Raw genomic sequence first — 20,964 nt, 5'->3', positions numbered from 1 at the left:
CCCCCCCCCCCCCCCACCCCCCCCCCCCCCCACCCCCCCCCCCCCCCACCCCCCCCCCCCCCCACCCCCCCCCCCCCCCACCCCCCCCCCCCCCCACCCCCCCCCCCCCCCACCCCCCCCCCCCCCCACCCCCCCCCCCCCCCACCCCCCCCCCCCCCCACCCCCCCCCCCCCCCACCCCCCCCCCCCCCCACCCCCCCCCCCCCCCACCCCCCCCCCCCCCCACCCCCCCCCCCCCCCACCCCCCCCCCCCCCCACCCCCCCCCCCCCCCACCCCCCCCCCCCCCCACCCCCCCCCCCCCCCACCCCCCCCCCCCCCCACCCCCCCCCCCCCCCACCCCCCCCCCCCCCCACCCCCCCCCCCCCCCACCCCCCCCCCCCCCCACCCCCCCCCCCCCCCACCCCCCCCCCCCCCCACCCCCCCCCCCCCCCACCCCCCCCCCCCCCCACCCCCCCCCCCCCCCACCCCCCCCCCCCCCCACCCCCCCCCCCCCCCACCCCCCCCCCCCCCCACCCCCCCCCCCCCCCACCCCCCCCCCCCCCCACCCCCCCCCCCCCCCACCCCCCCCCCCCCCCACCCCCCCCCCCCCCCACCCCCCCCCCCCCCCACCCCCCCCCCCCCCCACCCCCCCCCCCCCCCACCCCCCCCCCCCCCCACCCCCCCCCCCCCCCACCCCCCCCCCCCCCCACCCCCCCCCCCCCCCACCCCCCCCCCCCCCCACCCCCCCCCCCCCCCACCCCCCCCCCCCCCCACCCCCCCCCCCCCCCACCCCCCCCCCCCCCCACCCCCCCCCCCCCCCACCCCCCCCCCCCCCCACCCCCCCCCCCCCCCACCCCCCCCCCCCCCCACCCCCCCCCCCCCCCACCCCCCCCCCCCCCCACCCCCCCCCCCCCCCACCCCCCCCCCCCCCCACCCCCCCCCCCCCCCACCCCCCCCCCCCCCCACCCCCCCCCCCCCCCACCCCCCCCCCCCCCCACCCCCCCCCCCCCCCACCCCCCCCCCCCCCCACCCCCCCCCCCCCCCACCCCCCCCCCCCCCCACCCCCCCCCCCCCCCACCCCCCCCCCCCCCCACCCCCCCCCCCCCCCACCCCCCCCCCCCCCCACCCCCCCCCCCCCCCACCCCCCCCCCCCCCCACCCCCCCCCCCCCCCACCCCCCCCCCCCCCCACCCCCCCCCCCCCCCACCCCCCCCCCCCCCCACCCCCCCCCCCCCCCACCCCCCCCCCCCCCCACCCCCCCCCCCCCCCACCCCCCCCCCCCCCCACCCCCCCCCCCCCCCACCCCCCCCCCCCCCCACCCCCCCCCCCCCCCACCCCCCCCCCCCCCCACCCCCCCCCCCCCCCACCCCCCCCCCCCCCCACCCCCCCCCCCCCCCACCCCCCCCCCCCCCCACCCCCCCCCCCCCCCACCCCCCCCCCCCCCCACCCCCCCCCCCCCCCACCCCCCCCCCCCCCCACCCCCCCCCCCCCCCACCCCCCCCCCCCCCCACCCCCCCCCCCCCCCACCCCCCCCCCCCCCCACCCCCCCCCCCCCCCACCCCCCCCCCCCCCCACCCCCCCCCCCCCCCACCCCCCCCCCCCCCCACCCCCCCCCCCCCCCACCCCCCCCCCCCCCCACCCCCCCCCCCCCCCACCCCCCCCCCCCCCCACCCCCCCCCCCCCCCACCCCCCCCCCCCCCCACCCCCCCCCCCCCCCACCCCCCCCCCCCCCCACCCCCCCCCCCCCCCACCCCCCCCCCCCCCCACCCCCCCCCCCCCCCACCCCCCCCCCCCCCCACCCCCCCCCCCCCCCACCCCCCCCCCCCCCCACCCCCCCCCCCCCCCACCCCCCCCCCCCCCCACCCCCCCCCCCCCCCACCCCCCCCCCCCCCCACCCCCCCCCCCCCCCACCCCCCCCCCCCCCCACCCCCCCCCCCCCCCACCCCCCCCCCCCCCCACCCCCCCCCCCCCCCACCCCCCCCCCCCCCCACCCCCCCCCCCCCCCACCCCCCCCCCCCCCCACCCCCCCCCCCCCCCACCCCCCCCCCCCCCCACCCCCCCCCCCCCCCACCCCCCCCCCCCCCCACCCCCCCCCCCCCCCACCCCCCCCCCCCCCCACCCCCCCCCCCCCCCACCCCCCCCCCCCCCCACCCCCCCCCCCCCCCACCCCCCCCCCCCCCCACCCCCCCCCCCCCCCACCCCCCCCCCCCCCCACCCCCCCCCCCCCCCACCCCCCCCCCCCCCCACCCCCCCCCCCCCCCACCCCCCCCCCCCCCCACCCCCCCCCCCCCCCACCCCCCCCCCCCCCCACCCCCCCCCCCCCCCACCCCCCCCCCCCCCCACCCCCCCCCCCCCCCACCCCCCCCCCCCCCCACCCCCCCCCCCCCCCACCCCCCCCCCCCCCCACCCCCCCCCCCCCCCACCCCCCCCCCCCCCCACCCCCCCCCCCCCCCACCCCCCCCCCCCCCCACCCCCCCCCCCCCCCACCCCCCCCCCCCCCCACCCCCCCCCCCCCCCACCCCCCCCCCCCCCCACCCCCCCCCCCCCCCACCCCCCCCCCCCCCCACCCCCCCCCCCCCCCACCCCCCCCCCCCCCCACCCCCCCCCCCCCCCACCCCCCCCCCCCCCCACCCCCCCCCCCCCCCACCCCCCCCCCCCCCCACCCCCCCCCCCCCCCACCCCCCCCCCCCCCCACCCCCCCCCCCCCCCACCCCCCCCCCCCCCCACCCCCCCCCCCCCCCACCCCCCCCCCCCCCCACCCCCCCCCCCCCCCACCCCCCCCCCCCCCCACCCCCCCCCCCCCCCACCCCCCCCCCCCCCCACCCCCCCCCCCCCCCACCCCCCCCCCCCCCCACCCCCCCCCCCCCCCACCCCCCCCCCCCCCCACCCCCCCCCCCCCCCACCCCCCCCCCCCCCCACCCCCCCCCCCCCCCACCCCCCCCCCCCCCCACCCCCCCCCCCCCCCACCCCCCCCCCCCCCCACCCCCCCCCCCCCCCACCCCCCCCCCCCCCCACCCCCCCCCCCCCCCACCCCCCCCCCCCCCCACCCCCCCCCCCCCCCACCCCCCCCCCCCCCCACCCCCCCCCCCCCCCACCCCCCCCCCCCCCCACCCCCCCCCCCCCCCACCCCCCCCCCCCCCCACCCCCCCCCCCCCCCACCCCCCCCCCCCCCCACCCCCCCCCCCCCCCACCCCCCCCCCCCCCCACCCCCCCCCCCCCCCACCCCCCCCCCCCCCCACCCCCCCCCCCCCCCACCCCCCCCCCCCCCCACCCCCCCCCCCCCCCACCCCCCCCCCCCCCCACCCCCCCCCCCCCCCACCCCCCCCCCCCCCCACCCCCCCCCCCCCCCACCCCCCCCCCCCCCCACCCCCCCCCCCCCCCACCCCCCCCCCCCCCCACCCCCCCCCCCCCCCACCCCCCCCCCCCCCCACCCCCCCCCCCCCCCACCCCCCCCCCCCCCCACCCCCCCCCCCCCCCACCCCCCCCCCCCCCCACCCCCCCCCCCCCCCACCCCCCCCCCCCCCCACCCCCCCCCCCCCCCACCCCCCCCCCCCCCCACCCCCCCCCCCCCCCACCCCCCCCCCCCCCCACCCCCCCCCCCCCCCACCCCCCCCCCCCCCCACCCCCCCCCCCCCCCACCCCCCCCCCCCCCCACCCCCCCCCCCCCCCACCCCCCCCCCCCCCCACCCCCCCCCCCCCCCACCCCCCCCCCCCCCCACCCCCCCCCCCCCCCACCCCCCCCCCCCCCCACCCCCCCCCCCCCCCACCCCCCCCCCCCCCCACCCCCCCCCCCCCCCACCCCCCCCCCCCCCCACCCCCCCCCCCCCCCACCCCCCCCCCCCCCCACCCCCCCCCCCCCCCACCCCCCCCCCCCCCCACCCCCCCCCCCCCCCACCCCCCCCCCCCCCCACCCCCCCCCCCCCCCACCCCCCCCCCCCCCCACCCCCCCCCCCCCCCACCCCCCCCCCCCCCCACCCCCCCCCCCCCCCACCCCCCCCCCCCCCCACCCCCCCCCCCCCCCACCCCCCCCCCCCCCCACCCCCCCCCCCCCCCACCCCCCCCCCCCCCCACCCCCCCCCCCCCCCACCCCCCCCCCCCCCCACCCCCCCCCCCCCCCACCCCCCCCCCCCCCCACCCCCCCCCCCCCCCACCCCCCCCCCCCCCCACCCCCCCCCCCCCCCACCCCCCCCCCCCCCCACCCCCCCCCCCCCCCACCCCCCCCCCCCCCCACCCCCCCCCCCCCCCACCCCCCCCCCCCCCCACCCCCCCCCCCCCCCACCCCCCCCCCCCCCCACCCCCCCCCCCCCCCACCCCCCCCCCCCCCCACCCCCCCCCCCCCCCACCCCCCCCCCCCCCCACCCCCCCCCCCCCCCACCCCCCCCCCCCCCCACCCCCCCCCCCCCCCACCCCCCCCCCCCCCCACCCCCCCCCCCCCCCACCCCCCCCCCCCCCCACCCCCCCCCCCCCCCACCCCCCCCCCCCCCCACCCCCCCCCCCCCCCACCCCCCCCCCCCCCCACCCCCCCCCCCCCCCACCCCCCCCCCCCCCCACCCCCCCCCCCCCCCACCCCCCCCCCCCCCCACCCCCCCCCCCCCCCACCCCCCCCCCCCCCCACCCCCCCCCCCCCCCACCCCCCCCCCCCCCCACCCCCCCCCCCCCCCACCCCCCCCCCCCCCCACCCCCCCCCCCCCCCACCCCCCCCCCCCCCCACCCCCCCCCCCCCCCACCCCCCCCCCCCCCCACCCCCCCCCCCCCCCACCCCCCCCCCCCCCCACCCCCCCCCCCCCCCACCCCCCCCCCCCCCCACCCCCCCCCCCCCCCACCCCCCCCCCCCCCCACCCCCCCCCCCCCCCACCCCCCCCCCCCCCCACCCCCCCCCCCCCCCACCCCCCCCCCCCCCCACCCCCCCCCCCCCCCACCCCCCCCCCCCCCCACCCCCCCCCCCCCCCACCCCCCCCCCCCCCCACCCCCCCCCCCCCCCACCCCCCCCCCCCCCCACCCCCCCCCCCCCCCACCCCCCCCCCCCCCCACCCCCCCCCCCCCCCACCCCCCCCCCCCCCCACCCCCCCCCCCCCCCACCCCCCCCCCCCCCCACCCCCCCCCCCCCCCACCCCCCCCCCCCCCCACCCCCCCCCCCCCCCACCCCCCCCCCCCCCCACCCCCCCCCCCCCCCACCCCCCCCCCCCCCCACCCCCCCCCCCCCCCACCCCCCCCCCCCCCCACCCCCCCCCCCCCCCACCCCCCCCCCCCCCCACCCCCCCCCCCCCCCACCCCCCCCCCCCCCCACCCCCCCCCCCCCCCACCCCCCCCCCCCCCCACCCCCCCCCCCCCCCACCCCCCCCCCCCCCCACCCCCCCCCCCCCCCACCCCCCCCCCCCCCCACCCCCCCCCCCCCCCACCCCCCCCCCCCCCCACCCCCCCCCCCCCCCACCCCCCCCCCCCCCCACCCCCCCCCCCCCCCACCCCCCCCCCCCCCCACCCCCCCCCCCCCCCACCCCCCCCCCCCCCCACCCCCCCCCCCCCCCACCCCCCCCCCCCCCCACCCCCCCCCCCCCCCACCCCCCCCCCCCCCCACCCCCCCCCCCCCCCACCCCCCCCCCCCCCCACCCCCCCCCCCCCCCACCCCCCCCCCCCCCCACCCCCCCCCCCCCCCACCCCCCCCCCCCCCCACCCCCCCCCCCCCCCACCCCCCCCCCCCCCCACCCCCCCCCCCCCCCACCCCCCCCCCCCCCCACCCCCCCCCCCCCCCACCCCCCCCCCCCCCCACCCCCCCCCCCCCCCACCCCCCCCCCCCCCCACCCCCCCCCCCCCCCACCCCCCCCCCCCCCCACCCCCCCCCCCCCCCACCCCCCCCCCCCCCCACCCCCCCCCCCCCCCACCCCCCCCCCCCCCCACCCCCCCCCCCCCCCACCCCCCCCCCCCCCCACCCCCCCCCCCCCCCACCCCCCCCCCCCCCCACCCCCCCCCCCCCCCACCCCCCCCCCCCCCCACCCCCCCCCCCCCCCACCCCCCCCCCCCCCCACCCCCCCCCCCCCCCACCCCCCCCCCCCCCCACCCCCCCCCCCCCCCACCCCCCCCCCCCCCCACCCCCCCCCCCCCCCACCCCCCCCCCCCCCCACCCCCCCCCCCCCCCACCCCCCCCCCCCCCCACCCCCCCCCCCCCCCACCCCCCCCCCCCCCCACCCCCCCCCCCCCCCACCCCCCCCCCCCCCCACCCCCCCCCCCCCCCACCCCCCCCCCCCCCCACCCCCCCCCCCCCCCACCCCCCCCCCCCCCCACCCCCCCCCCCCCCCACCCCCCCCCCCCCCCACCCCCCCCCCCCCCCACCCCCCCCCCCCCCCACCCCCCCCCCCCCCCACCCCCCCCCCCCCCCACCCCCCCCCCCCCCCACCCCCCCCCCCCCCCACCCCCCCCCCCCCCCACCCCCCCCCCCCCCCACCCCCCCCCCCCCCCACCCCCCCCCCCCCCCACCCCCCCCCCCCCCCACCCCCCCCCCCCCCCACCCCCCCCCCCCCCCACCCCCCCCCCCCCCCACCCCCCCCCCCCCCCACCCCCCCCCCCCCCCACCCCCCCCCCCCCCCACCCCCCCCCCCCCCCACCCCCCCCCCCCCCCACCCCCCCCCCCCCCCACCCCCCCCCCCCCCCACCCCCCCCCCCCCCCACCCCCCCCCCCCCCCACCCCCCCCCCCCCCCACCCCCCCCCCCCCCCACCCCCCCCCCCCCCCACCCCCCCCCCCCCCCACCCCCCCCCCCCCCCACCCCCCCCCCCCCCCACCCCCCCCCCCCCCCACCCCCCCCCCCCCCCACCCCCCCCCCCCCCCACCCCCCCCCCCCCCCACCCCCCCCCCCCCCCACCCCCCCCCCCCCCCACCCCCCCCCCCCCCCACCCCCCCCCCCCCCCACCCCCCCCCCCCCCCACCCCCCCCCCCCCCCACCCCCCCCCCCCCCCACCCCCCCCCCCCCCCACCCCCCCCCCCCCCCACCCCCCCCCCCCCCCACCCCCCCCCCCCCCCACCCCCCCCCCCCCCCACCCCCCCCCCCCCCCACCCCCCCCCCCCCCCACCCCCCCCCCCCCCCACCCCCCCCCCCCCCCACCCCCCCCCCCCCCCACCCCCCCCCCCCCCCACCCCCCCCCCCCCCCACCCCCCCCCCCCCCCACCCCCCCCCCCCCCCACCCCCCCCCCCCCCCACCCCCCCCCCCCCCCACCCCCCCCCCCCCCCACCCCCCCCCCCCCCCACCCCCCCCCCCCCCCACCCCCCCCCCCCCCCACCCCCCCCCCCCCCCACCCCCCCCCCCCCCCACCCCCCCCCCCCCCCACCCCCCCCCCCCCCCACCCCCCCCCCCCCCCACCCCCCCCCCCCCCCACCCCCCCCCCCCCCCACCCCCCCCCCCCCCCACCCCCCCCCCCCCCCACCCCCCCCCCCCCCCACCCCCCCCCCCCCCCACCCCCCCCCCCCCCCACCCCCCCCCCCCCCCACCCCCCCCCCCCCCCACCCCCCCCCCCCCCCACCCCCCCCCCCCCCCACCCCCCCCCCCCCCCACCCCCCCCCCCCCCCACCCCCCCCCCCCCCCACCCCCCCCCCCCCCCACCCCCCCCCCCCCCCACCCCCCCCCCCCCCCACCCCCCCCCCCCCCCACCCCCCCCCCCCCCCACCCCCCCCCCCCCCCACCCCCCCCCCCCCCCACCCCCCCCCCCCCCCACCCCCCCCCCCCCCCACCCCCCCCCCCCCCCACCCCCCCCCCCCCCCACCCCCCCCCCCCCCCACCCCCCCCCCCCCCCACCCCCCCCCCCCCCCACCCCCCCCCCCCCCCACCCCCCCCCCCCCCCACCCCCCCCCCCCCCCACCCCCCCCCCCCCCCACCCCCCCCCCCCCCCACCCCCCCCCCCCCCCACCCCCCCCCCCCCCCACCCCCCCCCCCCCCCACCCCCCCCCCCCCCCACCCCCCCCCCCCCCCACCCCCCCCCCCCCCCACCCCCCCCCCCCCCCACCCCCCCCCCCCCCCACCCCCCCCCCCCCCCACCCCCCCCCCCCCCCACCCCCCCCCCCCCCCACCCCCCCCCCCCCCCACCCCCCCCCCCCCCCACCCCCCCCCCCCCCCACCCCCCCCCCCCCCCACCCCCCCCCCCCCCCACCCCCCCCCCCCCCCACCCCCCCCCCCCCCCACCCCCCCCCCCCCCCACCCCCCCCCCCCCCCACCCCCCCCCCCCCCCACCCCCCCCCCCCCCCACCCCCCCCCCCCCCCACCCCCCCCCCCCCCCACCCCCCCCCCCCCCCACCCCCCCCCCCCCCCACCCCCCCCCCCCCCCACCCCCCCCCCCCCCCACCCCCCCCCCCCCCCACCCCCCCCCCCCCCCACCCCCCCCCCCCCCCACCCCCCCCCCCCCCCACCCCCCCCCCCCCCCACCCCCCCCCCCCCCCACCCCCCCCCCCCCCCACCCCCCCCCCCCCCCACCCCCCCCCCCCCCCACCCCCCCCCCCCCCCACCCCCCCCCCCCCCCACCCCCCCCCCCCCCCACCCCCCCCCCCCCCCACCCCCCCCCCCCCCCACCCCCCCCCCCCCCCACCCCCCCCCCCCCCCACCCCCCCCCCCCCCCACCCCCCCCCCCCCCCACCCCCCCCCCCCCCCACCCCCCCCCCCCCCCACCCCCCCCCCCCCCCACCCCCCCCCCCCCCCACCCCCCCCCCCCCCCACCCCCCCCCCCCCCCACCCCCCCCCCCCCCCACCCCCCCCCCCCCCCACCCCCCCCCCCCCCCACCCCCCCCCCCCCCCACCCCCCCCCCCCCCCACCCCCCCCCCCCCCCACCCCCCCCCCCCCCCACCCCCCCCCCCCCCCACCCCCCCCCCCCCCCACCCCCCCCCCCCCCCACCCCCCCCCCCCCCCACCCCCCCCCCCCCCCACCCCCCCCCCCCCCCACCCCCCCCCCCCCCCACCCCCCCCCCCCCCCACCCCCCCCCCCCCCCACCCCCCCCCCCCCCCACCCCCCCCCCCCCCCACCCCCCCCCCCCCCCACCCCCCCCCCCCCCCACCCCCCCCCCCCCCCACCCCCCCCCCCCCCCACCCCCCCCCCCCCCCACCCCCCCCCCCCCCCACCCCCCCCCCCCCCCACCCCCCCCCCCCCCCACCCCCCCCCCCCCCCACCCCCCCCCCCCCCCACCCCCCCCCCCCCCCACCCCCCCCCCCCCCCACCCCCCCCCCCCCCCACCCCCCCCCCCCCCCACCCCCCCCCCCCCCCACCCCCCCCCCCCCCCACCCCCCCCCCCCCCCACCCCCCCCCCCCCCCACCCCCCCCCCCCCCCACCCCCCCCCCCCCCCACCCCCCCCCCCCCCCACCCCCCCCCCCCCCCACCCCCCCCCCCCCCCACCCCCCCCCCCCCCCACCCCCCCCCCCCCCCACCCCCCCCCCCCCCCACCCCCCCCCCCCCCCACCCCCCCCCCCCCCCACCCCCCCCCCCCCCCACCCCCCCCCCCCCCCACCCCCCCCCCCCCCCACCCCCCCCCCCCCCCACCCCCCCCCCCCCCCACCCCCCCCCCCCCCCACCCCCCCCCCCCCCCACCCCCCCCCCCCCCCACCCCCCCCCCCCCCCACCCCCCCCCCCCCCCACCCCCCCCCCCCCCCACCCCCCCCCCCCCCCACCCCCCCCCCCCCCCACCCCCCCCCCCCCCCACCCCCCCCCCCCCCCACCCCCCCCCCCCCCCACCCCCCCCCCCCCCCACCCCCCCCCCCCCCCACCCCCCCCCCCCCCCACCCCCCCCCCCCCCCACCCCCCCCCCCCCCCACCCCCCCCCCCCCCCACCCCCCCCCCCCCCCACCCCCCCCCCCCCCCACCCCCCCCCCCCCCCACCCCCCCCCCCCCCCACCCCCCCCCCCCCCCACCCCCCCCCCCCCCCACCCCCCCCCCCCCCCACCCCCCCCCCCCCCCACCCCCCCCCCCCCCCACCCCCCCCCCCCCCCACCCCCCCCCCCCCCCACCCCCCCCCCCCCCCACCCCCCCCCCCCCCCACCCCCCCCCCCCCCCACCCCCCCCCCCCCCCACCCCCCCCCCCCCCCACCCCCCCCCCCCCCCACCCCCCCCCCCCCCCACCCCCCCCCCCCCCCACCCCCCCCCCCCCCCACCCCCCCCCCCCCCCACCCCCCCCCCCCCCCACCCCCCCCCCCCCCCACCCCCCCCCCCCCCCACCCCCCCCCCCCCCCACCCCCCCCCCCCCCCACCCCCCCCCCCCCCCACCCCCCCCCCCCCCCACCCCCCCCCCCCCCCACCCCCCCCCCCCCCCACCCCCCCCCCCCCCCACCCCCCCCCCCCCCCACCCCCCCCCCCCCCCACCCCCCCCCCCCCCCACCCCCCCCCCCCCCCACCCCCCCCCCCCCCCACCCCCCCCCCCCCCCACCCCCCCCCCCCCCCACCCCCCCCCCCCCCCACCCCCCCCCCCCACTCACCCCCCACCCCCCCCACCGCCGCCCCCCCCCACCCCCCCCCACCCCCACCCCCCCCCCCCCCCCCCCCCCCCCCCCAGGGGCGCAAAATCATCCCCCCACGTGACCAGGAAGTCCTGCTGTCTCATCGTTTTCGTGTGCCTCGACACGTCCGAGGCACGCAAAAACAATGAGGCAGCAGGACTTCTGCCTTCCTGCTCCACAAGCCCCACCCCCAGCCTCAGTGCTTATACGTTAGGTCTCCGAGGTTGGGACTGCAGTCTCTTCTGGCCTGCCTGGAGGGGAGATCAGAAGAGACTGCAGGCTGCTGGCTGGGAGCCCAGCCGGCAGGGGGAGTCTGGGGGGGAGGTGGGCACCCTAGACCTTGCCCATGTCCATGGTGACATGGGCGGGGTCGAGGGCAGTGGGGGTGGAGCCTGGGGGCATCAAGGGCAGAGCAGGGGTGGGGGGCAGAGGCTGAGGGGGGGGGGCGTCCTGGAGACAATTTGTCTCCGGGCGCCATTTACCCCTGGAACGCCTCTGCGTGTTGTAAAGTTCTGTTGTGCACTGCCTAGAGCCCTTCAGGGGTAGGGCGGTATACAAAACCCAATAAGTCAGTCAGTCAGTCAGTCAGTCAGTCAGTCAGTCAGTCGGTGGATGGATGGATGGATGGATGGATGGATGGATGGATGGATGGATGGATGGATGGATGGATGGATGGATGGATGGATGGATGGATGGATGGATGGATGGATGGATGGATGGATGGATGGATGGATGGATGGATGGATGGATGGATGGATGGATGGATGGATGGATGGAAGGAAGGAAGGAAGGAAGGAAGGAAGGAAGGAAGGAAGGAAGGAAGGAAGGAAGGAAGGAAATGGGATGTGGACCAGGTGTTGAGGGACAGTTTGGGACAAGATGGATTTTGCTGGAGTCCGGCAGCAAGTCTGGGTGGCTGCTGGAAATTCCCCTTCAAACCTTTGGGAATCTGGGTGTTTTGTAGAAACGCCTGTCCATTGTGATGAGTTTTTTTCCCCTGTGGCTCTAGAACTACAGAAAACTGGGGAAAGCAACAGGCAAGCGTTTGCAGTCCAAAAAGCTACGGACGCAATCCACGCGATGCCTTTGCTAGGACAAACCCAATGGCACGTAACAAAGCGCAAGCTTTCGAGCTCTCCAGAATTCTTCGGCGAGCCAGATGCTGCAAAGGGGAAAAGAAATCAAAAGGCAGGTTTTAAGCAAATTTCTTGGCCATACTTTTAAGAACTCCTCGTGCTATTATATGGTGGACTCGTTGACAGCCAAAGAGAAAAACCAGGTTTCAGGTTCCTGCTTGCCGGGAGCTGTAAAAGGTAACAAAGCAGTGTGTTTGATTACATGCGAGACAGGAATGCCTACCACGTCCTCGGCTTGGCACCTTCTTTGAGTGAGCACAATGTCATATTTGAGTTCACTGCTGTGTAATGTGTGAAAACGGTCCTCAGGGTTCATAATTAAAACTGCTGGGTTTCTGATATCCTGGCCTAGCAAATGTCATGTTATTGACTATACACTCAGGGCAGTTTTAATCCTATTTCCTCTGGTCGGGGGAATAGGCCAAGCCTCTCTAGGTAGCCCTCCTTTTTTCCAGAACATCTCTACAGCCTGCAGGGAACTCTGCGTTTTTTGCCTGACTTCCACGGAGATCCGTGGACCGAGAGCGCTGCGCTCTGGTCACCGTGCCACGGGCCTCTGAGGCGCACGGCCCTGCGTGTTAATCATTGGCGCGCACGAGACGCTTCTGTGCCGGCACTCTGGTGAAAGCAGCCGGGGGTCTCGTCGTGTCAGCGAGCCGTAGCGTCAGGAGCTCCCGCCAAGCGGCCTGTTTGCCAGGGCGCTCGCGAGTTACGCACGGCGTGTTCTGTGCCTGGTCCCGTGCCGTTCGGTCCCCCGGCCAAAAAAAATATTACGCAGTTGCCTGTGTTACTATCAGTGGCTTGCTCCCTTGTTTACTCTTCCTGATGAAGTCTTGTCTTCCTTTAAAGAAATACAAACATGGAAAAGGAGTGGAGGAGCTGAAACCTCAGAGAGAGGGGGAGAGAGGGAGGGCACTCAGACAGGGCCGGGTTTGGGGGAAATGATGGAGTCCATCAGAGAGAAGACCTGGGATTTATTTTTTTTTCCCTGTGTGTCTCTTTTGACTTCTCTGAACCTTCGCTCGTTGTGGTTTGTCTGGCCATCACATGATTTCTCTGAAAATTCCCCCTCCCCTCCATTTCCAGTAAACTGTTTGAACAGGAATGAGTCAGAGCGAAACCAGCTTCCCTGTAACCACAGGGCTTGTTAAAGAATTTGTCAACGTGGATTCCAGAGGGGGGCATTTTTTTATTTCGTTTTATTTGTAGCCATAAGCTTTGGGGGTTAATGTTTTGCAGCAGGAATCCCGTGGCACAACTTCCTGCCCGTGAGAGGGACTCGGGACGGTTATTTGTAACGAGAAGAGATCGAGGCCATGAAAGAGAAATCTCTCTCTTTCTCCCTGAGCCTTCCGTAGAGCTTTTGTAGGAGATGACTTTCCACCTTTCAGCATGGAGTTTCTGTTCTGTTTTTTTGTTTCCTTTTAGCGGGCAGTACAAAGTACAACCGCCCCTCCCAACCGCCTTTACTTTTCTGAAGTCAGTACAGTAGGTGAACAGTCGTGAAGGCTCAACAGTCGCTCGATGGGAAGCGTGGGTCAAAACCAGTTGTTTCATAGTCCACAGCGGAATTAAGTTTCTGCCTCTCTGTGGTGGTTTAAGATTTTGTCATCTTGATTTAGATGAAATACAGACCACAAATTGTTTACTTTTTTAATAGAATAGGTTCCAGACGTCACTTCGGATTGGAGTCAATCGCTGCCAGAATCTAGCCTCTTCCACAGGGTTGTTCTCCGGATAAAATGCAAGGGAGAATCATCTACTTGCTCTGCACACATTTTCCCAGTTCTGTGTAGAGGATAAAGTATTTTGTTTATTCGAGAGATAATTCTGCTCTACCACATTTAGAGAGGCTGCGTGTTGTAGTGGCTAAAACAGGGGTCTTCAAACTATGGCCCTCCAGATGTTCATAGACTACAATTCCCATGAGCCATAGACTTCAACCCACTTGGCCATGCTGGCAGGGGCTGATGGGAATTGTAGCCCATGAACATCTGGAGAGCCATAGTTTGAAGACCCCTGGACTAAAAGCAGTGGACTCTAAACTGGAGAACCGGGTTTGATTCCTCTATCCTCCCTATGAGCAGCAGCCTCTTATCTGGCGAACTGGATTTGTTTCCCTGCTCCTCCATGTGGAGCCTGCTGGCTGACCTTGGACTAGTCACAGTTCTCTCTGAACTCTTTCAGCCCCACCTGCCTCATAAGGTGTGGGGAGAAAAAGGCAAGGAGTTTGTAAGCCACTTTGAGAGTCCTTCCAAGAGGAAAAAGTGAAGTATAAATCCAAACTCTTCTTCTTCTAGTTACTTCTATGTGCCCCCTCAGGGGCTTGCAAGCTAAATAAGTCGGTTAAAATTAGCCCCCCCCCCCAATTATTTTTTTTAGAGAAAAGACTTCTTTGAAGATGCAAACGTCAATTTTTAAAATCAAGCAGGCTCAAAAAAATGATCAAGATTAAATTACAAAATAGGCAAAGCAGGAGAGTTCTGTTCTAGTTACTGCTTCCGAGGCCAGAGAAGATCTGTATTGGATCAGCCCAGTGGTCCATCGATTCCAGCCGCCTATTTCACACTTTAGGGTTAACAAACAGACTAGGGCCTTCCCTTGATGCTGCTTCTTAGCTGCTGGGATTCAGAGGTGTGAGGTATGGACACACATGAAGCAGTGGCGTAGTGGCTAAGAGCAGGTGCACTCTGAGCTGGAGGAACCGGGTTTGATTCCCAGCTCTGCCGCCTGAGCTGTGGAGGCTTATCTGGGGAATTCAGATTAGCCTGTGCACTCCCAAACACGCCAGCTGGCTGACCTTGGGCTAGTCACAGCTTTCCGGAGCTCTCCCAGCCCCACTTACCTCACAGAGTGTTTGTTGTGAGGGGGGAAGGGCAAGGAGATTGTAAGCCCCTTTGAGTCTCCTATAGGAGGGAAAGGGGAAATATAAATCCAAACTCCTCCTCCTCCTCCTCCTCCTCCTCCTCCTCCTCCTCCTCCTCCTTCTTCTTCGTCTTCTTCTTCTTCTTCTTCTCCTCCTCCTCCTCCTCCTCCTCCTCCTCCTCCTCCTCCTCCTCCTCCTCCTCCTCCTCCTCCTCATTCTGAGTCCCAGTGGTGGGATTCAAATAATTTAACAACCGGTTCTGGTGGTGGGATTCAAATAATTTAACAACTGGTTGTTTACAAGCACCATTTTTTAACAACCGGTTCTGCCGAAGTGCTGTGAACTGGCTGACTCCCACCACTGAGTCTGACCCTTGGTCCATCAAGGTTAGCGTTGTCTGCTCTGGCTGGCAGCCACTCTCCGGGCGAAAGTCTTTCATATTACCTGATCCTGTTAACTGGAGATGCCGGGCACTGAACTTGGGACATTCTGCACACAAAGTAGAGTCTCTTTCACCGAGCTGTGCCCCCCACCCCATGTGGTTATGGAGGCAACAATGACACGTGGTTGGGGGCACGTACCTGCTCTCCCTACATGGCCCCCCCTTACCAGAAAAAGTTTAGAATTCTGCGTGGGACAAACCAGCCCCTCTTCCATTTCAAACAACTGTTTAGCAAATTGGACATCTGTGTGGGTGGGTGCCCGTCTTGGCATTGCTTAAGCCCTGTCTGGCACAGGAAACGAGTTATACGATTCTCTGGATCCCGGATCAAGAACGCACACTAGGCATTTCTGTTGCTGAAAGTAATTGTTTCCGTAATTGAGCTTCTGTTTCTGGGTTAGTGTGAAAATATGCTGCTTAACGCCCCCCCTCCCCCGAATAACGCCCTCTCCTCCCCCCCGAATAAAGACTCTTTGGTTCCCAGACAGGGTCGCCCTCTTGCCGTGACTGCTCCTTCAACCAGCAGCAGGCGTGCTTAAAATAGTTTACGGCAAGCCCGTCTCGCAAAGGGAGGAGCTGGAAAGACAATGGGAGGCTACCATGTTTGAGACAGCGAACATGTTGGTACTCTACTCCTTCCTCTGCCACCGCCCCTTCCAAAAAAACCCAAGGCCATGCCTTGGACCCAATTCCAATTACCAACCGTTGTCTGCCTTTTGGGAATGTTCCCATCATGCCATTCCCCGCTGGCTCTCCAACCCCTTTCCGTTCTTTATTCATTGTTGTCGGCATCTGGCCTCTATTGCCTCAATGGGTGGCCACCAGGAGATCTGTCTGCATGTTGTACATTCCAGAACATTGAGACATGCATTGTGCTCATGCATGGGTGGATCTGACTTAACCCTTTCATCCTTGGGCAGAAATAAGACCAAACAGCACAGGTCTGTCGTCTTTGCCCGATGGAGCCTTCTGTTGTGCCTGGCCCCAGCTGCTGCTGATAATACCCACCTTCCTGCTTCAATCATTTTATCTATTGTGCACTCCCACAGACGCCAGCTGGGTGACCTTGGGCTAGTCACAGTTCTTCGGAGCTCTCTCAGCCCCACCCACCTCACAGGGTGTTTGTTGTGAGGGGGGAAGGGCAAGGAGATTGTCAGCCCCTTTGAGTCTCCTGCAGGAGAGAAAGGGGGGATATAAATCCAAACTCCTCCTCCTCCTCCTCCTCTTCTTTTTCTTCTTCTTCTTCTTCTTCTTCTTCCTTAAAGCAGTATATAAGCAGAGGTGGGATCCAGCAGGTTCTCACAGGTTCCCGAGAGTAGGTTACTAATTATTTGTGTGTGCCGAGAGGGGGTTACTGATTGGTGATTTTGCCACGTGATTTTTGCCTTCGTTACGTCCCTCCTCTCAGCAGTAGCGCACAGAACTTGAAGCAGTCTAGCAGGAGGTGCACCGGCATGCGTGGCAGTCTGCGCCTGTGTGCATTCGTTTCCTGCCCAAGGACTGGCGCAGCGGCTGCGTCCTTGCCACAGCCCCGCCCAGGAATGCCCCACCCCCGGAATGCCCGGCCATGCCCCTGTCATGCCACACCCAGCCCCATTGGCGCTACGCCACAGTTTGAATCCCACCACCATGGGAACCTGTTACTAAAATTTTTGGATCCCACCACTGTTATAAGTAACAGGGAATAAAAATGGGGTCTTCTGGGAAAAGGGTCTTGATTTTTTCCATGCATCTAGTACCAGCTGCCAGGGCACAAAGAAGCACATTTTTGATAGCTCCCCATTTCTGAAACATCCTTCCAGTAGAGTTGCGCACTCCGGAGCCTGTGAGGAATTGGCCCGTTTTATTTGGATCAGGGATTTACGGTAGAATCCTAAACAGATTGACACTCTTCTAAGTCCATTGACATCAGTGGCTTTTGAGGGGTTTTCCTCTGTTTAAGATTGCACTTCATGGTGCCTGAGAATTAAGGTTATTTTAGTTAACGTTTTGAAACAGCTATTTAGCTAATTATTTTCAAAATATTAGACTTTTAAAACAGTATGGTTTGTTGTGAGCCAACTTGAGTGTTGGGAAGATGGTATAAGCCAGTGGTTCTCAACCTTCCTAATGCCGTGACCCTTTAATACAGTTCCTCATGTTGTGGTGACCCCCAACCCTAACATTTATCCATTTTACAGATGGAGAACACTGATGCAGAGAGTCTTAGGCGACCCCTGTGAAAGGGTCGTTCGACCTCCAAAGGAGTCGTGACCCACAGGTTGAGAACCACTGATATAAGCCCTTTATACAATGGGTCTAATATGTATGGTTGGTATCGTCTGTCCCACCCCAAAACCTATGGGGCAGCCTTCTTTACTACAGTGAGGCCTCAGTCTCCCAGGGACTAGAACATTCCGGAAGTTTTCAGTGCTGAGGTGTAGACGAGTGTAACAGACTGAGGAAGCAGACTGAAGGGCGGAAGAAGAGGTCCCTTGATATACTTGGAACGCCACAGATTATGACACCCAGGTTTAATTCCCTCCCACTCCTTTCAACAAGTTATGAATCTTGGCTCTGGTTGGGAAGGGTGGGACATGAAATAAACAAATAAATAAGTAATGTTTGTGGCTGCAACTAGCAGAGCATATGGACCCAGATGCAAAATCTAGTGACTTCTCTGGAAAAACTGACAAGATGTTTCTTAGAAAACAGATAAGAAAGTATGAGAAGGGCTGGCTAGATTTCCACTGAACTGGTTGGGCAATCCTGCTTGATGCTTAGCCTTTATATCAAACCTTTAGCCTTGAAGTGCCTCGTGTCTCTGTTCTGTCAATAATCCTTGCACTAACCAAAGGTCGTCTAAGCTTTGCAGGTGCTTCGAAGCAGAGTGCGGAAGCTTGCCTAGTGTAGAAATGCGCCCCGGGCAAAGTTGCCGAAGTTCGGCTGTGGGCTACAGATTCCCTGGGAGGACCGAATTGTGATGTTTCTGGGCAGATGTTGATAGTATACTTATTATAATCAAGTGTCTTGGGTTTGCTTCCGAGTGTGGTCCGAATTTGGTGTAAACCCCCCTGCCCTGGAATCTGTTTGGGGGTCTAGTGACAGTCAATTCTAGTTCATAGCTCAGTCTCTTTAGCCACAGTTTCAGGCGCTTCATATACCACCACACCATCACTTCCTGACCACGGTGTTTCTTACCTGTTGACGACCACCTTTTTCAGAATCTGCCCTTTCTGGCCCCATCTTTAGCCTGCATTAAAGTAGTAACCAAACATTACTTAATCTATTGTCCATCCCCCATTGTTTCCAATGGGAGCTAATAGGAGATGGGGTACCTTTCCAATGGGAGCTAATAGGAGATAGGACTACCTTTGAGGATCCATAACATTGGACCCCCTGAACCAAACTTCACCAAACCTGGATGGCATTATCAGTAGAGTCTCATGAAGATACTCTTAGATTTTGGTGCTGCTATCTTAATAATTGTACCCCTGACAACAGGCACCCCCTAAATTTCCCCAGATTCTCCTTTTAAAAATCCATCCCTTCTTGCCAATGCTTGTTTTCTTTCTTTCTTTTATTCTCTCAATGTCTAATAAAGGTGGTTGTTGTTGTTGTTGTTGTTGTTGTTGTCCAAGGGTTTCACGGCTGGATTCAACTGGTTGTTGTGGGTTTTCCGGGCTGTGTGGCCGTAGCCTGGTGGATCTTGTTCCTAACGCTTCACCTGCACCTGTGGCTGCCACCTTCAGAGGTGTATCACAGAGAGAAGTCTGTTACACACTGTGTCCACCTCTGAAGATGCCAGCCACAGATGCAGGCGAAACGTTAGGAACAAGATCCACCAGACCACGGCCGCGCAGCCCGGAAAACCCACCACAACCAATTACTTAATCTGCTCCTGAATTGTACAGGTTCCATGGAGCGCACACAGATTCCATGATTAAGGGGAAAATTTGGGTTTTCCACTTGCTCTTTTTTTTAAAGAATGCAAAATCCCAAGCCCGGCCCTTTATCATCCTGCTCCAAGGCCTTTTTAGGAGGTGCAAGGAACTATTTTTCTGTGGCTTTTTGTGTGGGGGTGGAAAATGTGTCACATTCTGAGCATGCCAACTGTTTCATGGGCTTCCAAGTGAAGCGGGTGAGTGACGAGTTAAAGCGGCGGCAGAAGTGCTGAGTAATGAATGTGTAAAAGTTTCTCCCCCCCACCCCTCCTTCTGCTGGATTTCTCCAGCTATCAGAAAGAACACGACGTTCCTGTTCCCGAGCGAGCGGGTGTTGCGTGTTCTGTTTAACACTCACACACCTGTTGGCCAATCCGAAGTGAGGGGGAAGAAGAACTGCCAGGCGGTATCGGGTTACCTTTTTTGTTAAAATGGTTTGAAAAGTTTTTTTTCCTTCTCTTGGCTGTCCCACGTGTGCGTGTCTTTAAGACATCGAACTCACCACTTCCTGGCTTATTCTGATTTGTTTTCTCGATCCTTCTCCCTCCCGCCAAGAGCCACCAAGAACTCGCACGGGGAACCTTTGGGCAGCCCCACCCTGAGAGATTGAAAGCCTTTCTGGAAAGAGAGTTTATGCTCCCAGGCTCAATAGAGATCCTTCGCTCAAACAAGCACAGCGTCTCCCAATTGCGTCATTCACGTTTCCTGCTGCGATATGTGAAGAAGCGGGGGAGCCTGAGACCGGCTCTCTGTTTAAATTCATATGGGTGCCAAATCTAGGTTGGGAGATTCCTAGAGATTTGGGGGTGGAATTTGGGGAGGGCGGGTTGGGGGGGGGCAGGGACTTCAGTGGGGTATATAAGGCTGTAGTCCCCATTCTCCAAAGCAGTTGTTTTTTCCAGAGGAATTTTATTTATTTATTTATGATTTGGATTTGCTAAACCGCCCACCCCCGAAGGGCTCTGGGCGGTGTATAATGTAACATTCCAGTTAAAAACATCATAAAACACTATAAAGCAGTGGTGGCGAACCTATGGCACTCCAGATGTTCATGGACTACAATTCCCATCAGCCTCTGCCAGCATGGCCAATTGGCCATGGTGGCAGGGGCTGATGGGAATTGAAGTCCATGAACATCTGGAGAGCCGCAGGTTGCAGACCCCAGAGAGCTTCAAAATGTCATCATAGGAACAGGCCTCTGAGGTAGATGGGTTAGCCTTATATTGGGGGTAGGATTGCCGACTTCCAAGTAGTTTCAGAGATTTCTCACTATTCCATCTGATCTCCAGGCAACAGAGGTCAATTCAGCCAGAGAAAATGACCACTTTGGAAGGTGGACTCTATGACAGTATCCATAGCCCATTAAAATTCCTTCCCTCTCCAAGCCCCACCCATCTCTCAGGCTCCGCCCCAAAATCTCCAGGTATTTCCCAAGCGGAGCTGAAAACCCCGGTTAGGAGGGCCAAGGCTGAGAGAGGGTGGCTAACTCATTGCCCCTAGTCCAGGGGTGTCCAACTCTGGCGCTTCAGATTCTCATAGTCTACAATTCTCACCAGCCCCTGCAGCAGGGGCTATTTGGAATTGTAGTCCGTGAACATCCGAAGCGCCAGAGTTGGACACCTCTGCCCTAGTCCGTCTGTGGTGGAGGGCCAGTTTGAATCGGCAACTTACCGATTCATAGCTTGGCCTGTTAGCCTCCATTCTGTGCCAACTGTTGATCACTCTGTAGTAGCTGGTTACATTGGATTAGCTTTGGCATCCATTCTAGGAAGGTGCTTTATCTTTATCTTTATTAACCTTTAATAGGCATAGATAGATCAAGATTTACACAGACACATTCTGCAGTCTCAAATATAGTTCAATAGCAAGAAAATAGTCCACATAACTTGATGGTTGACTTCAAGGGATTCAGATAACTTCAGATTTTTTAAAAAGAAATAGCCAGAGGAAATGAAGAAGAAGAAGAAGAGGAAGAAGAAGAAGAAGAAGAAGAAGAAGAAGAAGAAGAAGAAGAAGAAGAAGAAGAAGAAGAAGAAGAAGAAGAAGAAGAAGAAGAAGAAGAAGAAGAAGAAGAAGAAGAAGAAGAAGAAGAAGAAGAAGAAGAAGAGGGAGGAGGAGGAGGAGGAGGAGGAGGAGGAGTTTGGATTTATATCCCCCC

The sequence above is a fragment of the Sphaerodactylus townsendi genome, linkage group LG16, assembly GCF_021028975.2.
Source record: "Sphaerodactylus townsendi isolate TG3544 linkage group LG16, MPM_Stown_v2.3, whole genome shotgun sequence".
NCBI classification, from domain to species: Eukaryota; Metazoa; Chordata; class Lepidosauria; order Squamata; family Sphaerodactylidae; genus Sphaerodactylus; species Sphaerodactylus townsendi.
The sequence above is the reverse complement of the archived record's forward strand: the minus strand, read 5'-3'. Positions refer to the sequence as shown.